This window comes from Anomalospiza imberbis, chromosome 3 (assembly GCF_031753505.1).
Source record: "Anomalospiza imberbis isolate Cuckoo-Finch-1a 21T00152 chromosome 3, ASM3175350v1, whole genome shotgun sequence".
In the NCBI taxonomy this organism is placed as follows: domain Eukaryota; kingdom Metazoa; phylum Chordata; class Aves; order Passeriformes; family Viduidae; genus Anomalospiza; species Anomalospiza imberbis.
The window spans coordinates 114695019-114717869 of NC_089683.1; positions in this window are offsets into that span (position 1 = coordinate 114695019).

Consider the following 22851-nt stretch of genomic DNA (forward strand, 5'->3'; position numbering starts at 1 on the left):
TGGTGTTTCTGAAAACATTTTTGGAGCTCCCCAGATGCTCCAGCTGGATCTCTCAGGCTGAGGAAGAAAAAGGTTTTTCAGTAGCTCCTGAAGGTAGATCCCATTTGTAGAAAATGCATTAGGATTTAAACTTTGGAACCAAGTTACAGACAGGAAGGCAAGGGGGGACCATTATCAACACGACCCAGCAGGGACCAGGAGGGAGGTGGTCATGGATACAGACCTCCACAATAAGGTGACAGGTCTGTGGAGCATTTCAGGGGGTGCTCCAAGGCTGCTTTCTCTTCTTGAACACTTTCTAGCTACTTCTCCTGCCTCAGGTTTGTGCTCCAGGTGCTGCTGAAGCCTTTCCAGCCCTTGCCAGCCACACCTCCTGTTGCAGTCTGTCTGGGAGCAAGGCACCTGTGCCTGCCAGGAGCTGTGTGTCAGAGCTCCTCACACAGAGATGCCTTTGCAGACCCATCTCTCTCATTACAGCTGCCAGCTGATTAAATGAAAATTGCAAAGGCATTCTGATGCAGACTGATGCAGCCAAGTGTTTCATGGATTTACATAGAGCTTCCAGTGAGTACTGCCTGCAACATTGCCAGAGAGGCAGGGAGGCAATGGTAAAAAAAAAATAAATTCAGTTTTCATCCAAGATGATTTTTCTTAGTGCCTACAGTTGCATATACACTTTCCAAAGGCAGGGGCACACTGTGGTTGTAGGTGGTGTCATTTCCTTTGAGAACTGTTGGAAGTTTCCACACAGTTCACTTGCTACTTTGCTTCTTGAAGATAAGGAAATGCTCCAAATCAAAAGTGTGAGTTTTAAAGACAAACTGCATAAAAATTAAACCCCCCCTTTTTTTTTTTTTCTTGCCCTGCTTTGGTACATTGACCATGGCTTTTAGCCTGGTGTGCTGCTAAAGAGACATTTCTCACAGGACATTTCTCAGTCATCTTGAGGGAAAGCAGAAAGCAAAGCCTGGTGCTGTCTGAGGCCTTCTACAGCCTTAAATTCCATCACTCATCAAACATTTTTGTACCCAGCAAAACACCAGTGGCAGATGTCTTGTTTTTCAACAAGGCTGTAGTAGGCCTTGCAAATTCTGCCCTGAATGACGCTCACTGTGAAGGGTGGGACTGTGAGAGGGAGAGTCACCTCCTAGGAGATGGGCATGACTTATATTAAACAGGAGATCCTGGGGAGGGGGCTGGAGGATTTCCACACTGGACCCTTCTTTACTGCCCAAGCTGTAGATCACACCCCTTTCTCCACCTCCTCTTCAAGGAGAGAAAGCAAAACTTCTCCAGCTGCTTTTTCTCTGAGCCTATTTTCACAGCAGCTGTTCCAGATGTTTGCACCTACTCCAGTAGATGTGTCAGCCCTGGAGCAGAGAGGGGCCCTAAAGGAAAGAACATGACTCCTTTGGGATGCTTGTCCCATGAGTCAGTGTGCTGGGGACCAAGGAGGGAAGGTGTTAACTTCTTGTGCAAGTGCACCTGAGGGTGGGCATGCCAGTGGCAACCCAGGATCGCTGCCCTGAGGTGCTTGGTGGTGTAAAGATAGAATGAAACCTCAGAAAAAGGCAGAGGGATAGAGTCTGAGTAAAGGAGATAAAAGTTACAAGCCCCTGACTAAGTCATCTTTGTCCCACATTTGTTTCAGCAGCTGTTTCCAGCAGTGGTTTGGCTGTAAAGGGCGTTGTGTCAGCTGTCACCATTGCTTCACTGTTCTCTTTACCTTAAGTGAGATCTGAGTGTGGCAGGCAGCTCAGGAAGGAAAGAAGAGCCTGGTTTATTTGTTCCACCCTTGCCAGCCCCACGGCTGAAGCCCTCTCTGAGTAACAAGATGAGCAGTTTCAGGTCGCTGCCACTATCACAAGCAGCATCTGCTCTGACTAATGGCATAATGGTGTGGCCCTTTTGGCTGTGGGTTCGTCCGAGGCTGCAACACTTTTTGCATTCAGTCTGTCACCAGTCCTATCATTTGCAGCATCTCTCTGAGGAAATGATGCTGAGACATTCCCCTCCCCAGCCTGTGGGCTGGAGCATGCTCAGCCTGCAGAGCCCAGAGCCCTTAGCCCCCCCTGGGGACCCGTGTGGACCCAGGACTGGACTGACAAGTACAGCAGGGGCACAGAGAGAACTTTGAGAATCGCGGCTCCCCTCCCTCACTGTGCTTTGCTTGCAGCTCAGGTCAGCTCTGCAGATTCCCTCATGCTGGGCTGGCATTTCACACTCAGATTCCCTCAGCAGCAGAGGTGCACCGGCAGTGTGCCCAGGATGGAGAGCTGGGTATCTCTCCAGCTCTGCCATCCCATCCCACACCAGCTCTGCCATCCCATCCCACACCATTTACTGTGGCAGTATCAGGAGCAGGCCAGGCATGGCACAGAGTTTGTGTCCTGCCCTGGTGAGTGTACATGACAAAACCCAGTGTTGATTCAGCTCCATTTAAATGCCTTTTATGTGAGGCACAATCTCCACTCAGTGTGGAGGCTTGGTTGCTGAGAAACCTTTCTGAAATCTTGCTGGGGAGCTGGATTCCTCAGCTGGACCACTTGGCAATGACCAGACTGGTATTTCCCCATCTTCCCAAGAGGCAAGAAAGAGAAACTGTGGGTCAATCATATCTCTGTCTCCCTGTCGTGTCTCTAAAAAGGACTTAAAAATAGAGCTGCCTGTCTGGAAACACTGTCAAAGCCACAGAAGGGACTTGCCATAAGATAAGCCACTACAGAGGCACCTTGAAGTGAGTACAGATGGCAGAAATTCACAGCAGGAAGGTGTTAATTCCAGGCCTAGCTGAGCTGAGGTCTGGTGAGCACATCCTGGCTAATGCATCCAGACAAAAGCTACCACTCTGTCAAACTGTGGGAAAGGAGGCAAACTGCTTATGCACACGTGACCTCAAGGTTTTGAGAATATTTGTGACCACCTGGTGGATGCCCTGAACTAAGTCTGTAAAAAGGGGGCACTTCCAGAAAGGCTCCAGGATCCCCATGGCCCAGAAGCCCAGGGTGAAGAGGGACCAACGGGATGCCACTGGCTCCAGGGGTGGTGGTTATCTTCTCACTGATCTTTCTTTTTCTCTCTCTCTCCTCCCCTCTCCTCTTTTCTATCTCTCTAACTCACATTTAGTGCTAAATAAAATCCATGCAATTGAGTTTGGCCTATGGTCTGATTTATACCTGAATTTGGGCAGAGGCATCTGCCATGGATCCCAACAGCCTCACACCTGGGCTGCCCTGCACCTGGGCACTGTTGTTCACCCAGTGCAACATCACTTTGGAAAAAGAGGCCTCTTTCTCAGGTTATTTTTACAGATTAATCTTGCAGCAGCAAACACCAGGCCAAGCCAAGCCCATTTCCCCCTAGACTTACATCTCAAGCCAGATTTGTGTACTAGAAAGCAAGAACTTCAAGTGGTCTTTTTTTTTGATTTTTTTTTTTTCTGTAGCTGCACTATAAAGTCTCTCCTACTTGCCTCCTTTCCCAAATGAATTTCTTCAATTTTCTTAGGATTTCAGTACTTGTACAGCCATCTCAGGCACTTTGCTCTGCATGGTTTCCTACTTGCACAAAGCTCAGGAGCAGCACAATGACCTCAGAAATATCTGCTGCTGTGTTGCTTGGGCTGCAAGGTGATAGGGAATAGAGACCCACTTAAATAGTGGCAATGCATTAAAATATTCTTCTTTTATCAGGAAAGCAAGTTGGAAGGAGGTGTTACAAATTGCCAAGTCTTTTGGACACCCAACTGAGATATCCTGAGGAAACCTGATTTATAAGAAAAGCTGAAAATTTGATACCTGAAAATCAGAACCTTTAAAGCACATCAAAATTCAAAACCCCAAGACTGTTATGTGGATCATAAAACATTCTGGAAATTCTCAGCTGAGGACCTTCTTCATAGGACCTTCTGTAGGAGCTAGGGCAGCCCTTGGCATTCTGCAAAAGGCTGAGAAGCAAAGGATAATTTCAAGCACAAGAGCCTGATGGTTTTCTCTACTGGCAGCAGTGAGAAATCTTGTTAAACTAATAGTCCAACTAGTTTCTTGTCATGTAAGTTCAGTCTAACTTATTAATTAAGATTTTATTCGTTTGCTGCATGACTCTGGCTGGTCACTAGATGTCACTAATAAGGAATAAGAAAGAAGAACCTCGGGGGAACTTTTTGGGGAGTCAAATTTAGTGGACAATAGTGCCTGGGAGCACCTCAGCCCAAACTTCTGTTAAGAAGAGAGTGACACTCAAGCACCAGGATGGTTTGAGCAATTGCCATCGAAGGATTTGCAAAATGCCACACTTATCACTTATCCATTTTGTCCCCTCTTTCCCACCACTGAAAGAGAGTGGACTTGAGCAGGCCAGTGTAAAATGCTGCCACATCAACAGTCCTACAGCTTATGGGATCTCCTGAGGAGCAAGGAGCCATCACATCTGAGACTTTGGCATGCATTTACTGAGGCACGGCCAGCATTAGTAAACTTTTGATCTGGCTTCTTTACAATATGTTAAAAAGTCCTTATTACACTCTGTGGTGCATGTTCTGACACAGTGTCCATTGCTTTTGGAGAGCAGCACACATCACCCACTTCAAGGACTTTGAGGAGCTTGCTGTTTGCTAGCATGAGCCCATGGCTCAGCAAGGATTTAATCCAATAAGCACAACTACCAACACACCATTAGTTTGATTAATAGATACAGCCAGAGCCTCAGATGTGTTTAGCTCAGGAGTGAATCCATCAGGGAGTGAAGGTCATCCAGCTCCCCTCATCCACATGTTAATTGCATCCAGCTCTCCTGTTCAAGGCACTTTAAGTTACATTTCTTTTGGGTTGTGTCTTCACCGGGCATATATAAGAGAGTTGTGCCAGAAAGACAACACAGGAATTAACTTTCTCTGGGAGGTAACTTGTTAGGAGCAGCCTGAGGTCAGACAGCCTTGGGTTATTTAAAGGACTCCATGAAGCCCCTCAGGTCTGCTCAGTTCCAGCCTGATGTCTCAGTCCTGCGTGCCCAGTGAATTTGGCTGTTTATGGGGACATGAGGATGGACTGGACAAGCCTGTCCTTCACCTCGACCTGCTCAGCAGTGTACAGAATGCTGGAGAGCCCTGTAGCAAACATGAGAGAGAGGACATTCTCCCAGTCTCTCTCTCTTGGGGCAGCAAGAACTCAAGCAACGCCGTCAGCACAGGGCGGGACAAACAAAAGGGCAATAAGATGTTGAGAGAGAAACGGAGACATTTAATTTGTAGAGCTGAGTACCCTTATTTTCTGACATGCTACAGCAGCTCTGCTTCATCTATTGACCTGCAAGGAAACCTCTGCAGCCCCCAGACAGGACCATCTGCAACCTCCCTTTCCTTGTTCATTTTGTGTCTAATTTTGTCAGCTTTGCTTCTTGAGAGAAATGCCTGCCAGATACCAGCATTTTTAGCCAGTAATAAACTCCCAACATTTCAGAAGTCATTCTTGTTTTAAATAAAATTTCAGCTTAAAATGCTCTTCCCTCTCCCTCCTCCAGAAATGACTAATGAAAATAATCAAATTAAATGGTCTTGAAAGCATCAAATAATTTTGTTTCAACAATATCTAAATGCTCCGTTTCCACAAGGTACACACATTGTTATTCTATAATAAAAAAGCATGATACCAGCAAATATTAATAATATTAATAACACAACTGAAATATAATATTAAAATTAATGTTTGATATTATCCTAAAAGTTCAAGTGAAATTAATGGAAATGAGTGAATTGAAATAGGAATTTATTTACTTCACCAGGATGAGACTATTTGGTATCAAAAGAAACTTACCAAGAGCTTCTTCCAGGGCTTTCCTTGTTCCATAACCTCCAGTTATGGAGTTATTTAAGAGAAAGAAACCCATGACTCCAAAACATAAAAAGACACTCAGTAGGCTTCTCAATAATCTGTGGGCCAGTGAGGGGCTGGCGAGCAATGCATCACTCTTCCTACCCGGAATGAATTGATTCTGTCACCAGCAAAATAAATGCAATCAAGCTCTTGACTTGAATCATAAATCCTATGTAAGTCATAGTTAGCAGTAAAGTGAACTGAAGCAGATAAAAGAGTCTGACAACAGGCTGGGCCAGCAAACAGTCTCCAATAAGGAAGGGGAATGTAAATATTTTATTTTGATGTCTGGAATACTTTCTAGTTTTCAGAACTCCATGTAGTAAGAATGTAGAGAGTTGTAGCATGTCAATATGACAGATCCCATCGCCCTGGGCTCTTCCCATAAAAGCAGAGTGCCTGACCAGGTGATTATCAGGGTTTTTAGGTCCTGGGGGTCTGTTAGGCTGAATCTGCTGAGAAATTGTTTTCAGTTTTTTTTTTTAGTAGACTGATCTGCTGGGTAGACAGACAGAGGAAGCCAGTGGATGTGATCTTTTTGGATTTCAGTACCACTTTCCATATTGTCTCCCACAGAATCCTTCTGTGCAAAATGTCCATCCCCTAGATGGATAAACACATCCTGTGATGGGTGTCAGGGGAGGTTTAGGTTGGATATCAGGAAAGGTTCTTCACCCAGAGCGTGGTCTGGCACTGAACAGGCTCCCCGGGGCAGTGGTCACAGCTCCAAGCCTGACAACCCAAGAAGTGTTTGGACAACGCTCTCAGGCCCTTGGTGTGACCCTTGGGCATAGTCCTGTGCAGGGCCAGGAGTTGGGGTCAATGTTCCTTGGGGGTCCCTTCTGTGATTCTGTGGAAAGTCCTTTGAAAAACCCCTCCACATAGGGAAACTCTACAGAGTGAGGTTCCTTCTGTACAGGAAGCAGTTCACACAACTTCATTCAGCAGCTCACCTAGCACAGATGTAATTGTCTCTTTTCCTGAAAGCTGTGTCTGAGGAGATGTGACCAGGGACCTTGTCCTAGAAAGCTGTGCAGAGGAGCTTCTGTGTGGTAAAGGATCCTTCCCACACGAGCAGCAGCCAGGCTGCAGTGCCATCTCCAGCTGGAAGCTCTGTGTCTCTGTGAAATGGCATTGATGAAAATGGTATTTGCAGCGGGTCAAAAGGATGGGAAACTCTGGGTCACAGCACAAGGAGCTGAGAGACAGAGACAGACACACATCCATTGAAAAACTCGGGCAAGGCTTCCTCTGCTGGGAGTCAGGCAGAAGGGCGGACTTTCCCCACCTTTGCTGGCTGTGGATGTGTGCACTGACACTGAGCATGCTCTCTGCCTTGGCAGGGGCAGCCCCGGTGCTTTGGCACTGGAAAAACTGACAGGAAAAAACAAGAAAAAGTTGTTATAAAAATTGTCACAGCCATGGAGTGCAGGCAGGCAAACACTTCCCTGAAGATCTGGTTGATCACCCAGAGATCACCAGCACAAGAGCTGAGATGGCAAACACCAGCCAGCTCTGTTGATTAACCCAACCTGAGCATTGACCCAAAGGCTGCCATCTAACAAGAACTTTTTGCATCAAACAGCTTAGGCCCAGCCCTTGGAAGGAGATGGCACAGCTGAGGATTTCTGTGCTGATCATGTATTCAGATTTTATCACCAAGTACTGAAAGGCTCTTGATTCGCCTGATTTGTGACAAGTTCAAACATTTTCTAGTCTAACTGCTCTCAGAAAAGACAATGATGAAATCATCCCTGTGTTTAGTTCTACCCAAGATCAGTTAAGGTTCCCATGTTTAGTATTTTAAGATGTATTGAGACCAAACTCCTTCACAGACAGAGAACAGAACTTCATCAGCAAACCAGACAGCATAATTAGGGGAAATACAAGCAATCTTCTTCACCTCAGCTTTACCAAACAACACAAGATGAAAAATATTGCATTATTCCTCAAATGAGTTAGGGAGAGAGCTGATTAAAAAGTGTGTGACAGAATGTATTTCTCCTTGAAGATGATATTTCATCATAATAGGCCAATTCTGAAACAATAATATAAAAGAAAGCTTCTTTTTTGAAATGAGGCTTGGGAAAAAAAGTTCAAATATTCCTGTCTAAACTTGCTGTCTCTGAGATCTCCTGGGGCATGGCTGCAAGCCCACAGCACTGGAGATGGTGCTTTTTTTTTGAAAGGAAGGAGGTAGACACTCATAAAGTCATCAGTCTAGGTGTGATGCCCAGAATGACACTGACATCCACTCATTTCTTTCCCAAGTCCTTAACAAAGACAAATTAGAGGGTTAAAAGCAGTCAACTTGCATTTATCAGGTCATGCCAGAAAAATGGCAGTGTCAGTGATGGCATTTGTTTTCCTGGGTGACCTGCCTGAAGGGGAAGGGGAAAGTGGTGGATATCAGTGAGTGTATCACCTAACATGAGAGAGGTTTTCTGATGCTGCCTCCAGCAAAGCAAGTTAATACACAGTGTGGGTGAAGTCACTAGGAGGTGCAAACAATGCCTGATTCTAATCAATAGATTTATTAAATACAGAAATGTTTAACTGACATGTCCCAGACAAAGTCTGAGAGATCTGGGGTGACTCTGAGGGACAGAATTGGGTCAGACTTGCTTGGGTGAAGAAGGAAAATGATCTGCAGCCTCTCAGGTGGCACTGGCTAAAGACACATTTGGTGTAGGAGAATTCAGCAGTCTGAGATGAGGACATGGGTTATGACACTGAGAGAAGTGAGGTGCAAAGGACAGACACTCTTGGGGATGCAGGATGCTCTGGCAAAAAGGCAGAGCTGATTTGGTATGAGTGAAAATGGGAGTGCAGCTGGAAAGACAGTGCTTTTGCTCTGGTCACCTCAGGGATGGGAGGGTCTTGACTCAAGTGTCGTGCCTGATGGTGAAGCTGTGATCCAAGAGTGATGCAGGGGCACTGCCAAAATGCCAGTGCAGAGAAAGGACCAAGAGCAAGACAGAGGGGTCATCTGTAACACAGACTATGAGAGGAAAGACCTGGTTATCTGAGAAAATAAGACACTGAGCAGACACTTCCAATTATTTTTAGTAGGTAAAAGGTGGTAGTGAAGAGGTAAGAGGCTAATTGCTCCCTCCGTCAGGGAGGGAGAGGAGAGGAGAGGTACCTAGGAGAGGTAAAATAGAAAAAACTGCAAAATCTTCTAATTTTTACCAGAATTTCTTGCACTTTCTCTCATCCTAACCAGCTGACCTCAAAGAGGGGTGCTGATTGCACTGGGGTGGGTTGCCTTTATTAATCTGCAGCAATGCAGTCCTGGTTTCTTTCCCGCTCACATTCCTGTTGGGCCGCTGCCGGAGCTGAGTGTGTTTCAGAGTGCCAGATTACCTGGAGGTGACAGGTTTGGCCTGCTCTGCCAGGAGTCTCTGTAAAGACCTGCACCAGCCCTCTGGTGAGCCAGGGAGCTGCTGCCAGGTCTGAGGGGGGTGAGGACACCTCAGAGGTTCTCAGCCTTTGTGGAACTCCGTGTTTGCTGTTGCAAGAAGTGGTAGAACAGCCTTGAAGAGAAGCTGCCTACACAGCTCCCAGAGTGGGCACTCTTTTCTCAATGCCACATCTCACTGTGTAACACTGTGGGGAACCTTAATTTTCCCTTGGTGCTTGAGAAAGGGAATGATCTGAACCGGCACCGTCTTGGTTGGCATTTCTCAGTATAACACCAATTAGTTCTCAATTAGAAGATCTATTCCAACTTTCATGGCGTGCTTTGAACAGGGCTTTGATTGTCATTTCCTAATGCATCCATGCTAACTCATCTGTGTGAAGCTCAGATCCACCATGATTCAGGCAAGCTGACAATTCCCCACAGTCAAAGGCAAATTTTCCAAAATACGTAACTGAGAGGTATTTTTTAACACGGAACATTGCATCAATTCCAGGTATTCAGATGCATATCAGATTCTCTTGTCTGACACACTTCCCTTTGAGATGAGCATCTAATGAATTGTCCACAGCTTCAATCTTCCCTCAAATTACCTGCTTTTTTGGAGAGGCATAATGAATACAAATTGCATTATAGCTCTAACGCCTCTAACCAGTCACTTAACCAACACATGGTGGCAGTCCAGGTAGAGCCTGCCAGTCCTTCTCCTGCAAGAGAAAATAAAGAAATGGGAAAGTGAGAAAAAATCTCCCAAAAGTGGGAAGAAGAAGATAATTCACAGGTGTTGGAAGGTTTCTTTGAATTGCAGCAGCACCGCTGGTGCACCAGGACAGTGGAAGAAAGGAGAGTTTCTGGCTTCCAGCTGGAGTTCAACACCTGAAAGCTTTCTCCACTTCAAAAGACACTTTTTGGGTGGGGAGGCAAAAAAGGAATGGACACCAAGAAACCCTGCTTCTGCTGCCTTCTCACAGAGCATGTGGCTGCACTGTGGAGCTCCATGCCTCTGTCAGTTGTTGGACTGAAAACATCAGGGCATTACAGAGAGAAAGATGAAAATTAGAGCATTTACCTTAAGACTGTAATCCATATTGCTGAAGAAAGGTTGGTGTGCTCACATTAGACACTGTTTCTTTCCATTTAAAATTACTATTTCTCCTCAAGTTAAAACACTTTATTTTCTGCCAGACAGAATGTGTGATGTACAGCCCTGTGAATTAATAAAGAACTGCCTCCCTTCAGCTTAGCTTTTCCTGCTGAGCCTGATAATGAAATTTAGTCTTCTTTTATATACTCAATTAAAGTAAGTTAAGAACTGAGAGTGTGACTTCATTTATTCTTTGGACAGCATGGATTTTCTTTGTGCTACATCAGTGGTGAAGTGCATAACCCTGTTACACCCTGATCTTTTGAACCTTTCTTATTTTCTGAGAATAGGGAAGAGAAATGAATCGGCACGAGCCAAAGCTTGCTGGAAACAGCAAGGACCTTCCCATGGGAGTCAACATGCTTTCATCCCACTCTTTTCATAGCAGATTTTCTGCAAGAGCTGAGTTCCCCTGCAGGGGCCAGAGGTACAAAAGAGCTGAGCAGGTGGGACACCACCTGGGAAAGTCTGCTGGTAAACATGGAGCAGAGGCAACAGGAAGCAGAGGTCTCTGGAGGGGCTGAAAGGGGATTTTTCTGAGATCCCCCTTCAGGGATCCCACCTGTTTTCCTGCTGCCAGGTTGCAGTGGCCCCTGAGAGATACTTTGCAGACTTATTTTGGAGGAGGAGTCCAGCACAGATTTGTCTACCCTCAGCTCTGCTGAAAGAGTGCAGCTGCAATCTTACTTTATTAATTACCTCGTCTCTAAACAAAACAAGGTCTACATTTATCTTCTGGCTTTACTTACTGCTCATGCCTAGTCCAAAGTTCAGGGCAAAAGTCCAAAATTGTTGGATTCCGAGAGTGACTGACACCAAACTCCTTCTCTGTTCTTTACCACTGCAGTGATGATGTGGTCCTGACCTTCTCCGGGGTAATTTATCCACAGCTTCAAGTAGGTGCAAGGCCCTGAGACACAGGAGTTATGGTGCATCTTCCTCCAGAAGAGGGTCGGTCCATCACCTGCCCATCCCAGAGCAATTACAACACCCTGCTTCACTCCTCACCACGGCTGTACTGAGCAAGGCTGAAAAACTCATCAACCTGAAGATTTGTTGCTAATTGCCTGCTTGGAGTATATGTATTCATCATTTGTCCAGGCTCACCTCCAGGTTTTTTTTTTTTTTTTTCTCTGCCCTTCTCTAGGATCCTTTTCTCCTGTTCATTTCCACACCTCTCCCTGCTCTCTGGTTGCCCTTTCCTCCCCATTGCCAGCCCCCTCTGAGGGCAGTGGCCTGGTGGCACCTGCAGTTTAGGATGTGACCTGTCTTACAGGTCACCAGTGAGCACTGCTCTCCCAGAGAAGGAAAAGCACATTTATCCAGCACTGGCCTGCTTGCAGACACCAGGTTTGGACCCACCTGTCCCTGCTCTGGGTGCAGCAGCTCTTGGGACCAGTTTGTGCAGAATTACACATGGAAGGGGCTGCTTTCCCTGACTTGTGGCTACAGGGTTACTAACCACCTGTCTCTGTGGGAGTCCAACCCAACACTGTAATTATCAAACTTACTAATAATTAGAGAATATCCCAGAAGATGGAAAACCATGCATACTGTTGCAGGGAAATTCACCTTCTGTGGAAAAAGATGGAATGTTTTGAGGAAGGAGCCAGTTATCTGCTTTTAATCATGGATTTCTTTGTCTGCAGCAGCATCTTGGATCTCTCCTGGCCCGTGAAAACTCCCCAACCAGTTAATTTAAGGGAAAAAAAACCCAAAACAAACAATCCAAGCTGAAAACCAGCAAGGCTTATAATTGAATGGAAAGAATTAGCAATAATACCAGTGCTGCTGCCAGTGACAGCAGAGTAGGGAAGGTTCAGCAGCTCAGGGCTTGCTCTAGTGCCCTTCACTGGTCTTTCCTGCTGGCTCATTAGGTAGAACTCTCACAAAACAGTCAAAAATGGTTTCTCCTTAGAAGAATCCGTTCAGCAAAATTATCCATCCACGAATAAATGTCAAGACAAATCTTTTCACCTTGCCCAGGTCGTTCTGATAATGTCAAGCCAGTGCGTTTCAGTCCTCCTGATGATTTGTTCCAGTGACAAAATATCCTGCTTCACAGCTTTCTCTGTTAAATTCCATTTTGGCTTTACACAAATATGTTAACATTCATTTTCATTTAAATGGACCTTGCAATTTGCAGCATTAGTGTTTTGGCTTCAACATTTTTAGAGCCAAATGTGTGCTGCCTACTTTGCTAAGGGTAACTTAGGCATTATTGGGTGCAAACAACCATCAATATTATCACCAAATTTGTGAAACATGTTTGTCCAGCACTGGGCTGTACTGAGAGTTTGTAAAAGAGCAATTTTGCAATAAAATCTCAACTTTTTTGACAGTTTGTTCCATTTATGAATTAAAGAGAGATGGAAACAACAGGACCTGCAGTGTGATGGAAGATCCTTCTTTCATGTCCCTACAGCTGCAAACACTGACAAGTGGTTTGGCATTCAAAAGTCTTCAACAAATTAGCATATTGGTGCTAATTTACCAAAGATTTTTAGCCTGTCCCAGTTCTGCTGTCCAAGCCTTCCTTTGCCTCCTTCAGCCTGATTCCCTCCTGAGCCCACTGCTAAGGTGAGCCATGTTTCATTCCTCAGCTCCTTCAGTCTGGTGGGCTCACCTCCCTTCTTCACAGCTCCCTGGGCCCTGCCTTTCTTTGTATCCGTCTCCTGCCCAGCTGCAAAGTGGCACTCGGGCGATGCATGGCCCATCTTGCTCCATGACCAGGGTGTCCAGCTCAGTGGGTCGTTTAGGGGAGAGCATTTTCCCTTTCTTCCTTCTCTTCCCTTTGCCAAGCCCTGTGCTGAGTCTCCAGCTCCACACTGTGAGAAAGGGCCTCACAACCAAAGCATCAGATGCAAAGCCCTTCTGAAACACCACCTAGGGAGGCGTCACACAGTGGGTACAGAAGGAAATGTGCAATCCCACCCTTGGCATTTCTAAGCCTCTGCCCTGGAAAGCATCTCTGGTGCTTCTGGACTAGCTGGGCAAGAGGATTTCATCCCATGTAGGCATTAGTTAAATGGAAAATGGTCTTGGAAAAAGACTCCTATCTTCTCTTTCCTGCACTCCCATGAAATCCCCACTCTCAGATGGGGAGGGGGGGGCACAAGTCTGAATGCCTACAAATAACACCACTGGAGGGGTATTCCTCCAAAAAGATCGGCAGAGGCACAGCCCTTCACATTAATAAAGGGCCCTTTCCTCCAAACCAATGCTCTGGGGAAGCAGAGGAAGTTAATGCCTGTGCTTCAGACAGGCTGAGACATCCATTTCTGGTAAGTACATGTGGGAAATATTAGATATCAATGCAAATTCTGTCTAGCAAGCAGCCATGTGGTCTTAATTAGCAAGATTTAACTCTGTAAAAATGAAGAAATTTATCTTCCCTGCTCAGTGCTTACTGCACAGCTGGCTGTGATAAGTTGCCTGCATTTTAAGACCGGCAAATTAACTTTTTTATGCAAGCCCCTCTTGTAAAATGCCTGTGCTGATGGCAGTGAGACACTTATTTCTCATAAAAGCACCTGCTCCGCTCCTTCTAAGGGACGGGTGCAGAGTTCCAAATAACTGAGTTATCTTTGCACTTTTCTGTGCAAAAAAAAAGGGTATTTTTGAACTTGAAGAGGTTCTCAGAAGGCAAAACTGCCAACCCAAAACCCAGAGGCACGTGCTGAAAATGCAACCTGAACAATCTATGCTCTTGGTCAGCCCATTGGACTGGATTTGCCTCCCTTCTAGCCAGAGCAGGGACCATTGCTTTTGCTTCTTGGTCAGCTGGCACGGTAATAGATAGAGCTGGAAATATTTTGGCAGTCACCCAGGTGCAAGGTGTGGGGTGAGGAGGGGAGCCACGTGAATCACATCTTTCCAGGAGCAGCAAATTTCCTCCTGGCCCCTTAAAAAATGAGGGAAAGTAGAGATTTAGTTTCTATCAAAACTTATCCCTGCAACTTGCAGCTTGGTAGGGACAGCCTTGGAGGTGAGTCAATCCCTGATTTGCTCCAGGCTATGATGAAAATTGCTTTGCAAGCCCCAGGGCTTCCAGCTATTGCATGCTCCTCCTTGGAGAGAGCTGCTGGGTTTCTCTCTGGAGCAGGTCAGGGTTTGCCTTACACAAACCTTTCCTGCAGAGGTTAAAGCAGAGTGGGGCTGACTTGGTGATGCTGCTCCTGATCTGATGCTTTGGTAAGGCTTTCCTCAAGGTAAAAGGTGAGGTTAGTGGATGTTTGAATATGTAAACTGCGAGGTTTTAATTGAGAAACAATGTTGTCCTGCTTTCACATAAATAAATATGTTTCTCCACATGGGTTCCTATTCATGTACCAATACATTTCCCTCTGGGAAAAGCCAGTGTTGGCTTTATGAGACATGTCCTTTTGCTAAGCAAGCTAATTTTCCTCAGTATTTAACTGGGTGGGCTTTTTTAATGCAGATACCCACTCAGAGTTTTCACCCTCCTCTGTATGTTTGTTCTAAGAAATCTCAAATGAACAAATTTGTTGTGACATTCCCTATGCTCACAACAAGCAGCACACCCACTGAACCAGAACTAAGTGAGCTGGCAGAGGAGCTTTTGTTTTGTTTTCTGAAAAAAGAAAATTTGAACAAAAAAATGGAGCTTTGAGGGGATGAAAAATATCTGCTTATGAATTTACTTCAGCAGAAAATGTGGGAAAATATTTTAAGACATGAAATCACTTTCATTTCACAGTACCATTTCAGCTGTATCAAATGCTGATCATTTCTGAGTTGCATTTGAGGTTTAGAATTGTCTTTGAGGAAGGAAGAAAAAAGAACAGAGGAGAAATGAGCTGGGCTGAAAAGCTGTTAAGTAAGCCCTTCCATCTGAGATCAAGCAAAATAAATTCAAGATAAGCTTAATTATTTTGTGCATCTTTTGTTTCAGCCACTAAGCTGAATTTCTCTTTTTCATACAGGACAGCTTCTTTCTTCATTTAATCATAAGAAATAGGTCTGTACACAAGTTAGGGAATTTTTGCTTGCCTTTCATCTGATGTTCCCTGCAGGTGTGTGTTGGAGTTGGACAGCAAGAGCGAGACTCAGAGGTACAAGAATCCTAAAAACCAGCTCTGGACAAGGGGGCAATCCCAAAAATGAGCTCCTGTGGCCCTCAGGCAGGATGAGCTCTGTGCTGTGTCCAGCTGCGTACAGAGGGGCTGCGGGCCATGTGCTGATGCTGCTCTCTCTGAGCAGGCCTGGTGGAGCTGCTTGTGGAAACAGCCCCACACCCCAAATCCTCCCCAGACGTGTGCCCCAGACGTGTGCCATCCCACACGGGGCGGGCAGTGCCAGGACGCGAGGGCTCTACGGCAGGGACGTGCTGGGTGCACGTTTAGGGACGCGACTCGAAGGGCTCTGGCTCCACCAGGCCACCTCTGGAGCCATATCCCAGAAATGCCTAAGAGACTCAGGCAGGGGGAAAGGCAGCAGGAAGAGGCCCCACAGCATGCCAAGCCTGCCCTGTGCATTGTGATTCTGGGTGCTTCTGCTGCTCCAGCTCTGCAGCTCGTGGTGAACTCAATGGGAATGGGAAGACTGGTAAGGGTAGACCTGGGGGATGCAGGATGGCACCCTCAGAAGGTTCTGGGAATGCAGGAAGAGCTGAGTGCTGCACCCAGGAGGTGAAGGAAGGGCTGCCACAGTGCCAGGGCTGTCTCACTGCATGGGCATCGAGGTGAGGGAAGATTCACAGTGAAAATTACGCAGAGCTCTGTCAAGAGCTGTCCATATCCTTGTCTCCATATTCCACTTCCCGAAGAAAGCTTTTCCTGATGGATGCAACCACATTTGGGAGTAAACCCTTGGGTCTTCCAGCAAGGTTTCCCCAAGTGAGGCCCCCCTCAGAGCAGGGATTTCCCTGTGCAGGGATTTCCCTCAGGTACGATGCCTTTGATCCCACACCTTGCGGCCTCTGCTTTGTCTCTCTCTGATTATTCCTTCCCTTGTGTACATATTCCATGTAAGACACGCTGGGGGGACAGTGGCAGCAGGATACACAGGGATTTGAAGAATCCATTAACACTGATAACATTAATTACACTGCAAAACAAAGCATCCATGAAAACATATCCCATGGGATCTAAAGCAAAGATTCGTTAGTTCAAGGCAAATAACTCTTCTCCAAGCTGCCTGCCATGCAGAACACTCTGAATAGCAGCTGAAGAGAAATTAATTTATTCTGGCCATGAGGAACCACTGCTCCTCCCAGAGTTTGTCACCAAAGAGGGACAGAGAGACTGGAACTGCTCAAGTCACCAACACCGCTGAAAGAATTAGGAAAGGTCCTGGAAACAGAAATGATTTTTGGTATTGTATAAGGTACCTGCTTGATCAAAATAGGGCCTTTAGCATAATGCCAAGCGATTAAGCAGCATGAGTCCCCAGGACACAGGTGATTACATCTGGAAATCAGTGCAGTGCATGAAATGCTAATGAAAGCAGAATTGCTAGACAGGATTGAATAACTGCTCATAACTGCTTTGCTGCTGGGAAGGCATAAACCGCCCTAGGAAACAGCAATCTGTCCAAAACAAAATGATCTCCCGACTTTCACCAACGAGTAGATGCTGCAAGGCAGGGAGCTGTGGATTTCTAAAGAGTTGTTCCTTCTTTCCAGACTCCTTCCAAAGAGCTGTTATCTAAATTTTCTTTGTTGAAAGTCAGCACTTTCTCCTTAGCAATAAAAACAGCTAATGTGAGCTTGTCTCCTAATTACATTCTTGGCATTAATGGTATCTCCTAATGGCCAGTTTCAGAGGCTTTTTTGATGGAGAAGGGAGAGGGGTAAGGATAAAATTTCTAGTTTTTGTAAATTTGGAGCTGTTCTGCTTTTTCTCAGATTGTCCAGTGAGCAAAAAGCTGAAAGTCTGGCTTGAGCTTTTATATAAAGGTCTCCTAGAGCTCCAGAAGAGAACTGGCTCTGAACTCTTCTGGCACTGAGGAGGTGTCTGCAGAAATCAGTCCCACAGGCAGGAGAAGCTCCTCTGGGCCATACACCAGAACACCTGGGTCACAATTCAGCTGCAGGGGGAGCATGCAGGGAAGAAGAAATCCAGGCTGCAGGTGTTTTCTCTGAGAGAAAGGCCAAAGTCTCTGTTGCAAAGTCCAGTGACATCAAAGATAGGGCTTAGCCTCTGTCGTAACCCAGAATGTCCCTTGGACACTCTTGGATGTTCCAGGCCCAGGTCAAAAGCATTTGAGACCCTGGAATGCAGCCACAGACCCCTGTGGCTTTGAACCTGATCCATGGAACAATTTACCAACCTTGCAGGAAGAACAAGAAATCACAAAAGTTTAGATATTGTAGTAGAAGTAGTCACAGAGTGAGAGGAAGACTTTTTGAGTGCTGTACAGGGGGGGTTTAGGCCTTGTACAGAGGGGTCTGAGTTTTGTACGTGGGGGTCAGAAGTTCTAAGATGCAGGGACTTGGGTGTGCCCTGTCCTCCTTCTTTCTCCTTCCTAACCTCCATGTTCTTGGTGATGTTGGCACTCACAGATTGGTTTAGAGTAGAAAGTCACTGTTCAATACAGGTGATGGGCATTGGGGGAAAACCATAAACATTTAACAGGTAATGTATGATATAAAAGAGGGCACCAGCCCCCTGGGCGTCGGAGTGTGCCCTTGCCTGACTGCTGAACGGACCGCAGCAGCTCAGGGAGAAATCTTTTAGATAACACACAATAAACTACCTTGAGACCAGACGGCTGAAGACTACTGAGTCTTTCTTTGGAGACACGGGTTGGAGGAGAGACTTTTCCACCTTTCCGGCTCACCCCAACCAGGGGTGAGTTCCTACAACTGGCCTCCCTGGGAGGGCGGTGATGAGAAGCCAATTAGCCAGATGACTTCCACCTTTCCGGGCCACCCCAACCAGGGGGTGAGGCCCGACAACACAACAACGTTCCTACAAGCCTGGGGTTTGAGTGAACATTTCTGGACATTTTTTCCTACAGTGCTCAGGATTCGGTGGTTGGTTGCAGGAGTTAGCTCTTTCCATGGCTCTGTGGGTGACAGAACCAATGCAGGAACTTTATTTTTCCAAAGAAAGGAAGAACTTTCTTTTCCCAAAAGAAGCTTGGCATTAGATAATGCAGGTTTTCTTTGACCCAGATACAGAAGGGAGCAAAGCTGAAGGTGAAAAATGAACTAAAGCTTGGGTGGTGTGGAGTGGGCAGGAAGAGCTCTTCCAAGGCTATTTTTACCCTTTTGGCACCCACTTTTTCTTGCTGTGAGTGTGGTTCTCTGTTCTTCTTCCTTAGAGGAGGAAGCAGCACGAGGATGCTGGACATTCACAAAGGGCTTGGAACAGCATCTCACGCCAAAAATACCAAAGAAGGGCCAGCTGAACAGCAGCCAGAGTGACAAATTCCTTGGAAAGTGAGGTAATGGGGAGGAAAAATGTTTGGTATTGCCATTTCTTTTTAAACAATTCTGTCTGTTTTCCAGTTCACCTGCTGGGATAGCTGGGACTGAAGATCCCCAGATATGTAAACAATATATTATAACAGAAAGAGGGGATAAATGAGGAGGTGGATGGATAGGGGGGTGGGCAAAGCCATGCTAGTCCCAAACTAGTGCAGGTGTATTATCCATGGAAACTTGTCCTCAGAGTGCTCCAAAAGCACAGGGTGGGAGTGTTAATGCAAAGTGCATAAATAGATATGAACCGTGGAACAGGGCATGGACAGATTTGAGACATTTCTTCATTACAACTGAGTGGGTTTAGTGGAAAAGAAATAACTTTAATCTACAACCCCAAAGAGCAGCAAACCCAGGGTGTGCTGTACCTCTGGCTGGGTGAAGCAGGAGGTCAGAATTTCCTGTTCTAGCAGGGAGGGGGGTGCCAGACTGAGGATGCAGAGGATCTGTCAACCCCTGGATTTCACCTTGCTGTTGAAATGGATGGCAGCTGGCCATCTCCCATCTGGATATCAGTCCAATTCCTCACTCTGCCACTTGTGCAAAGCAGGCTCAGAGGTCACCTGGCAGTCTGGACATGAAGGCTATAAACCTGGGGATGAGATGGGCCACGATTAAGGGCTGAAGGGACAACAAAACCTAAAATCCACCCAAGTCCTGGTGCTTCTCATTACCTTGTGGTGTCCTGGAAACAGCCAGGAGGAAACAAAACACCTGGCACACTGAAGGAAATTAGATAGCCTGAGTCTGTGCCATCCATAAGTCAAAGCTGCTTATGCTACTCCTTGAAAGGATTTTTGAGAGGAGATTTGCAGGATGTTGGGAGCTTCTCTGGCACTTGGGGAAGATGTATAAATGCATGAGATTGCCAAAAATAGCCCAGAGGCTTCCCAAAACATAAACAAGCAGACTTCACTTAAGCTCACCAGGAAAGCAGAACGGATTTTTCTGCAGATGAGTTTGCAGTCTGTGAACTCCTTGGAAAGACAATGACTGCTGGCCCATCATCCAGGGCAGAGCCCCTCAATACAGCTGAACAGCCAGGTAAACTGGCTTATTTCCAGAGGCATTCACAGGGAAAAGAGGGCCTGCCTTCTCTCAGCCAAGAGTCAATTGCCTTGCAGTTTGGGTCTAAAGACTTGTGGAAATTTGCCAAGATGCTGGGAATGGTCCTATAGGATAAGTGTTGATGGGACTGGTAGATGATCTGGGGAAATACTCAGCAAACTGAGCCTCAGTTTCCCTACTCTGGAGAGTTTCGATCCTCGTGAGGCACTGTGGGAAGGAAAGTTGCACCTGTCCTTTGTGTCAGCAATTTACCATGTCTGAACAAAGGTGCAGAGAAACTTGTCTGTGCAGAAAGCCTGAGCTGCTGTGACAACAACTTAAACAAATCAAGTTCTCTGACACAATTCTGAACAAGCACTTGGGGTAGATTATTCCAGCTTCCCTTACTCTGCAACAATGACTAATGCAAGGTTTAGGTCATCTTTAAAGCAAGGCTTTCATACTGCTGTCCGTGGCACTGAAACCACTGAGATTGATTGCAGATGCAGCAAGCAGCCTTGACAAATGAATGTTCCAAGTATAAACATTTGGAAAGTCAACAAAGGTAATAAATCTGTGCAGCGTGTGGGGAAGAAATAGCTGAATAAAGGTTTTTGGGGATGTTTGGCCTGGACACTGCAGAGCTCTGACAGCTCTGGAAACAGCTATCATTATTATACATTGCTTTTGATTGCTTTATTTCATCACAGGGACCCACAGGCAAAGCACAATGTGTTGCAGTGGGCATTTAACCACTGCAGGAGATGGAAAAAAATACATGGGATTTTTTTGCTCTTCTCCTGCCTGGTTTGCCTAGGAGAGCCTGCAAGATTTTTGAAATGGGATATTATTGTCCAAATCCCATTTTTGAACTGATCTATGAACAAAGCTGAAAAGATTTTGTAAATATCTAAAGGTGCAGGTAGATCTGCATCCTTAGGCTTTTGGGATGCCCAGAAGGATCAGATGAACCAATTGGTATCTAATCTGTGGGTGCCTTTTGGATATCTCAAAAGCTTTCCTGCATCTTACAGCATTCTTAATGATTCAAACTCCAGCTGACCAGGGCCTTAGCAAATTCCTGAAATAGAGGTTTGGCCATCTTCAGATCTGATGATAAAGCTGCTCTGCAAACCAGGATTTCTAGACAAGATGCAGAGGTTCAAAAATGCATATTTACAGTTCCAGATCCTTGCATCATTTCTCAGAAGTGCTCAGCTACAAAGATCTCCCCAGCAGAGACAAAGAAAAGTGAAGTTGTACTTGGTAGCAGACTCCATCCCAGAAATTTAATAACATTTATTCTTATGGGCATGTCAGAAATTACAGGCTCCAATCCAGTGCTCCTGAAGTTACTGGAGAGAGGACAATTAGCACTAAGCTGTCTCTGCAAGTCCACTATTGCATTATTAAAATCTCCTTTGCCTCTGGATTTAGGGACACTGCTTGCACTCATCTCAGGGATACAAAAATCTTCAATGACAAATGTCCACAAACGGCACAGAATAAGAGTACTTTATCAGCGACTTGTTCTAGTTTTTGTTTTGCTTCTCCCTGTTCCTCCCCTGTCGTCCCGCAGCCCGCACCCCCCCATGAGTTTCCATAGAAACAGGATGGACGGGTTCCTCTGCATCCTCCAGTGGGATTCGGGCAGCAGCAGAGATCCTCTGTGCAGAGCCATTGTTGTAAACAAAAAGAACACCTTTGTCAAAACCAGTGTTTCACCTGAGGAAAACATGAGCAAGCTGCCACCCTGCTGGTGAAGGAGTTTGTGTTTTCTGCCGCAGCTCGGGAGGTGCCTTCTCCTGCAGAAACAGGGAATAGAAGCAGGGAATGCGGGTGAACACAGCGACTGACCCACAGCCACTCGTGCCAGCATGCACAGACCAGTGCCCAGCACGGAGCACAGACATTCCCTGCAGAAGCCAGGAGCCAGCTTGGACACGACAGACTCTGGCAGGGCTGTTCTGTAAGAACGCAGCAGAGCTGGAGATGAAGCAGTCCCGTTTCCCTACGGAAAATCCACGCGGGGACACAACGGGCACTGCACTGCCTTCAAGATTTCACCTCCCATCTCTTCATACAGCTCTTAACTGGCACATTTCTGGATATTTTGAAACAAAGCCTCGACTTGTATTTTTATTAAATCATGATAATCGCATTTGAGCTGGCGTCTTAACCAAGGAACAAACCTGTATTGTTTTAAGTTTTTGTGTAGCACTTAAAGAAGTAATTTAATTGTAAGATATTTTTTTTTTATATATGGATGACTCTTGTCAAGAAACAAGCTTTACATTTAATGTCCAGATGGTCAAAGATTTGAGGTCAATAGCTGCTCTTACAAAATCTTTGCTGCCACTTTTCAAAGCCAACAGGACCTATACAGTGGTTTTGTAAAGGAGTCTTGATCAAGCTCAGTTAATTCTGCTGTTTTATTATAAGTATTCTAAGTAACTCACACTTCCACTTCTTCCACCTCCACTTCCATTTTCTTTAAATGGAAGTTTCTTCCTTTTAAAATCATCAGTTAATTGCAGTGTACTATGACATCAGCCTCTGCAGACTCGAAGGCACCAGTTCATACACTGCAATACCTACAAAGCACAAAGGATTCCACTAAACAAAATTAATCATGACATTCTGCCAATTATAGTCCCTTCAAAGCTAAAAACTCCAGTTTTCTGAGCAATGCCAGGAATGCTTACAGGGATTGGACTCTTCACAACTTATTAGCTGCTACAATTTTAATATTTTTCACTGGGTGCAGAAATAAGCCCTGTCTCTATACAGAAGCTTTACGTACATGATAAATGGAAAGGAAAGGAGGAAACGAGTTAATTCTGATTTGTGACTCTACCTGGAGGTCATGAGCTTGCCAAAGACATCTAACAGCATCACAAAAAATAACCAACTCTTAAAA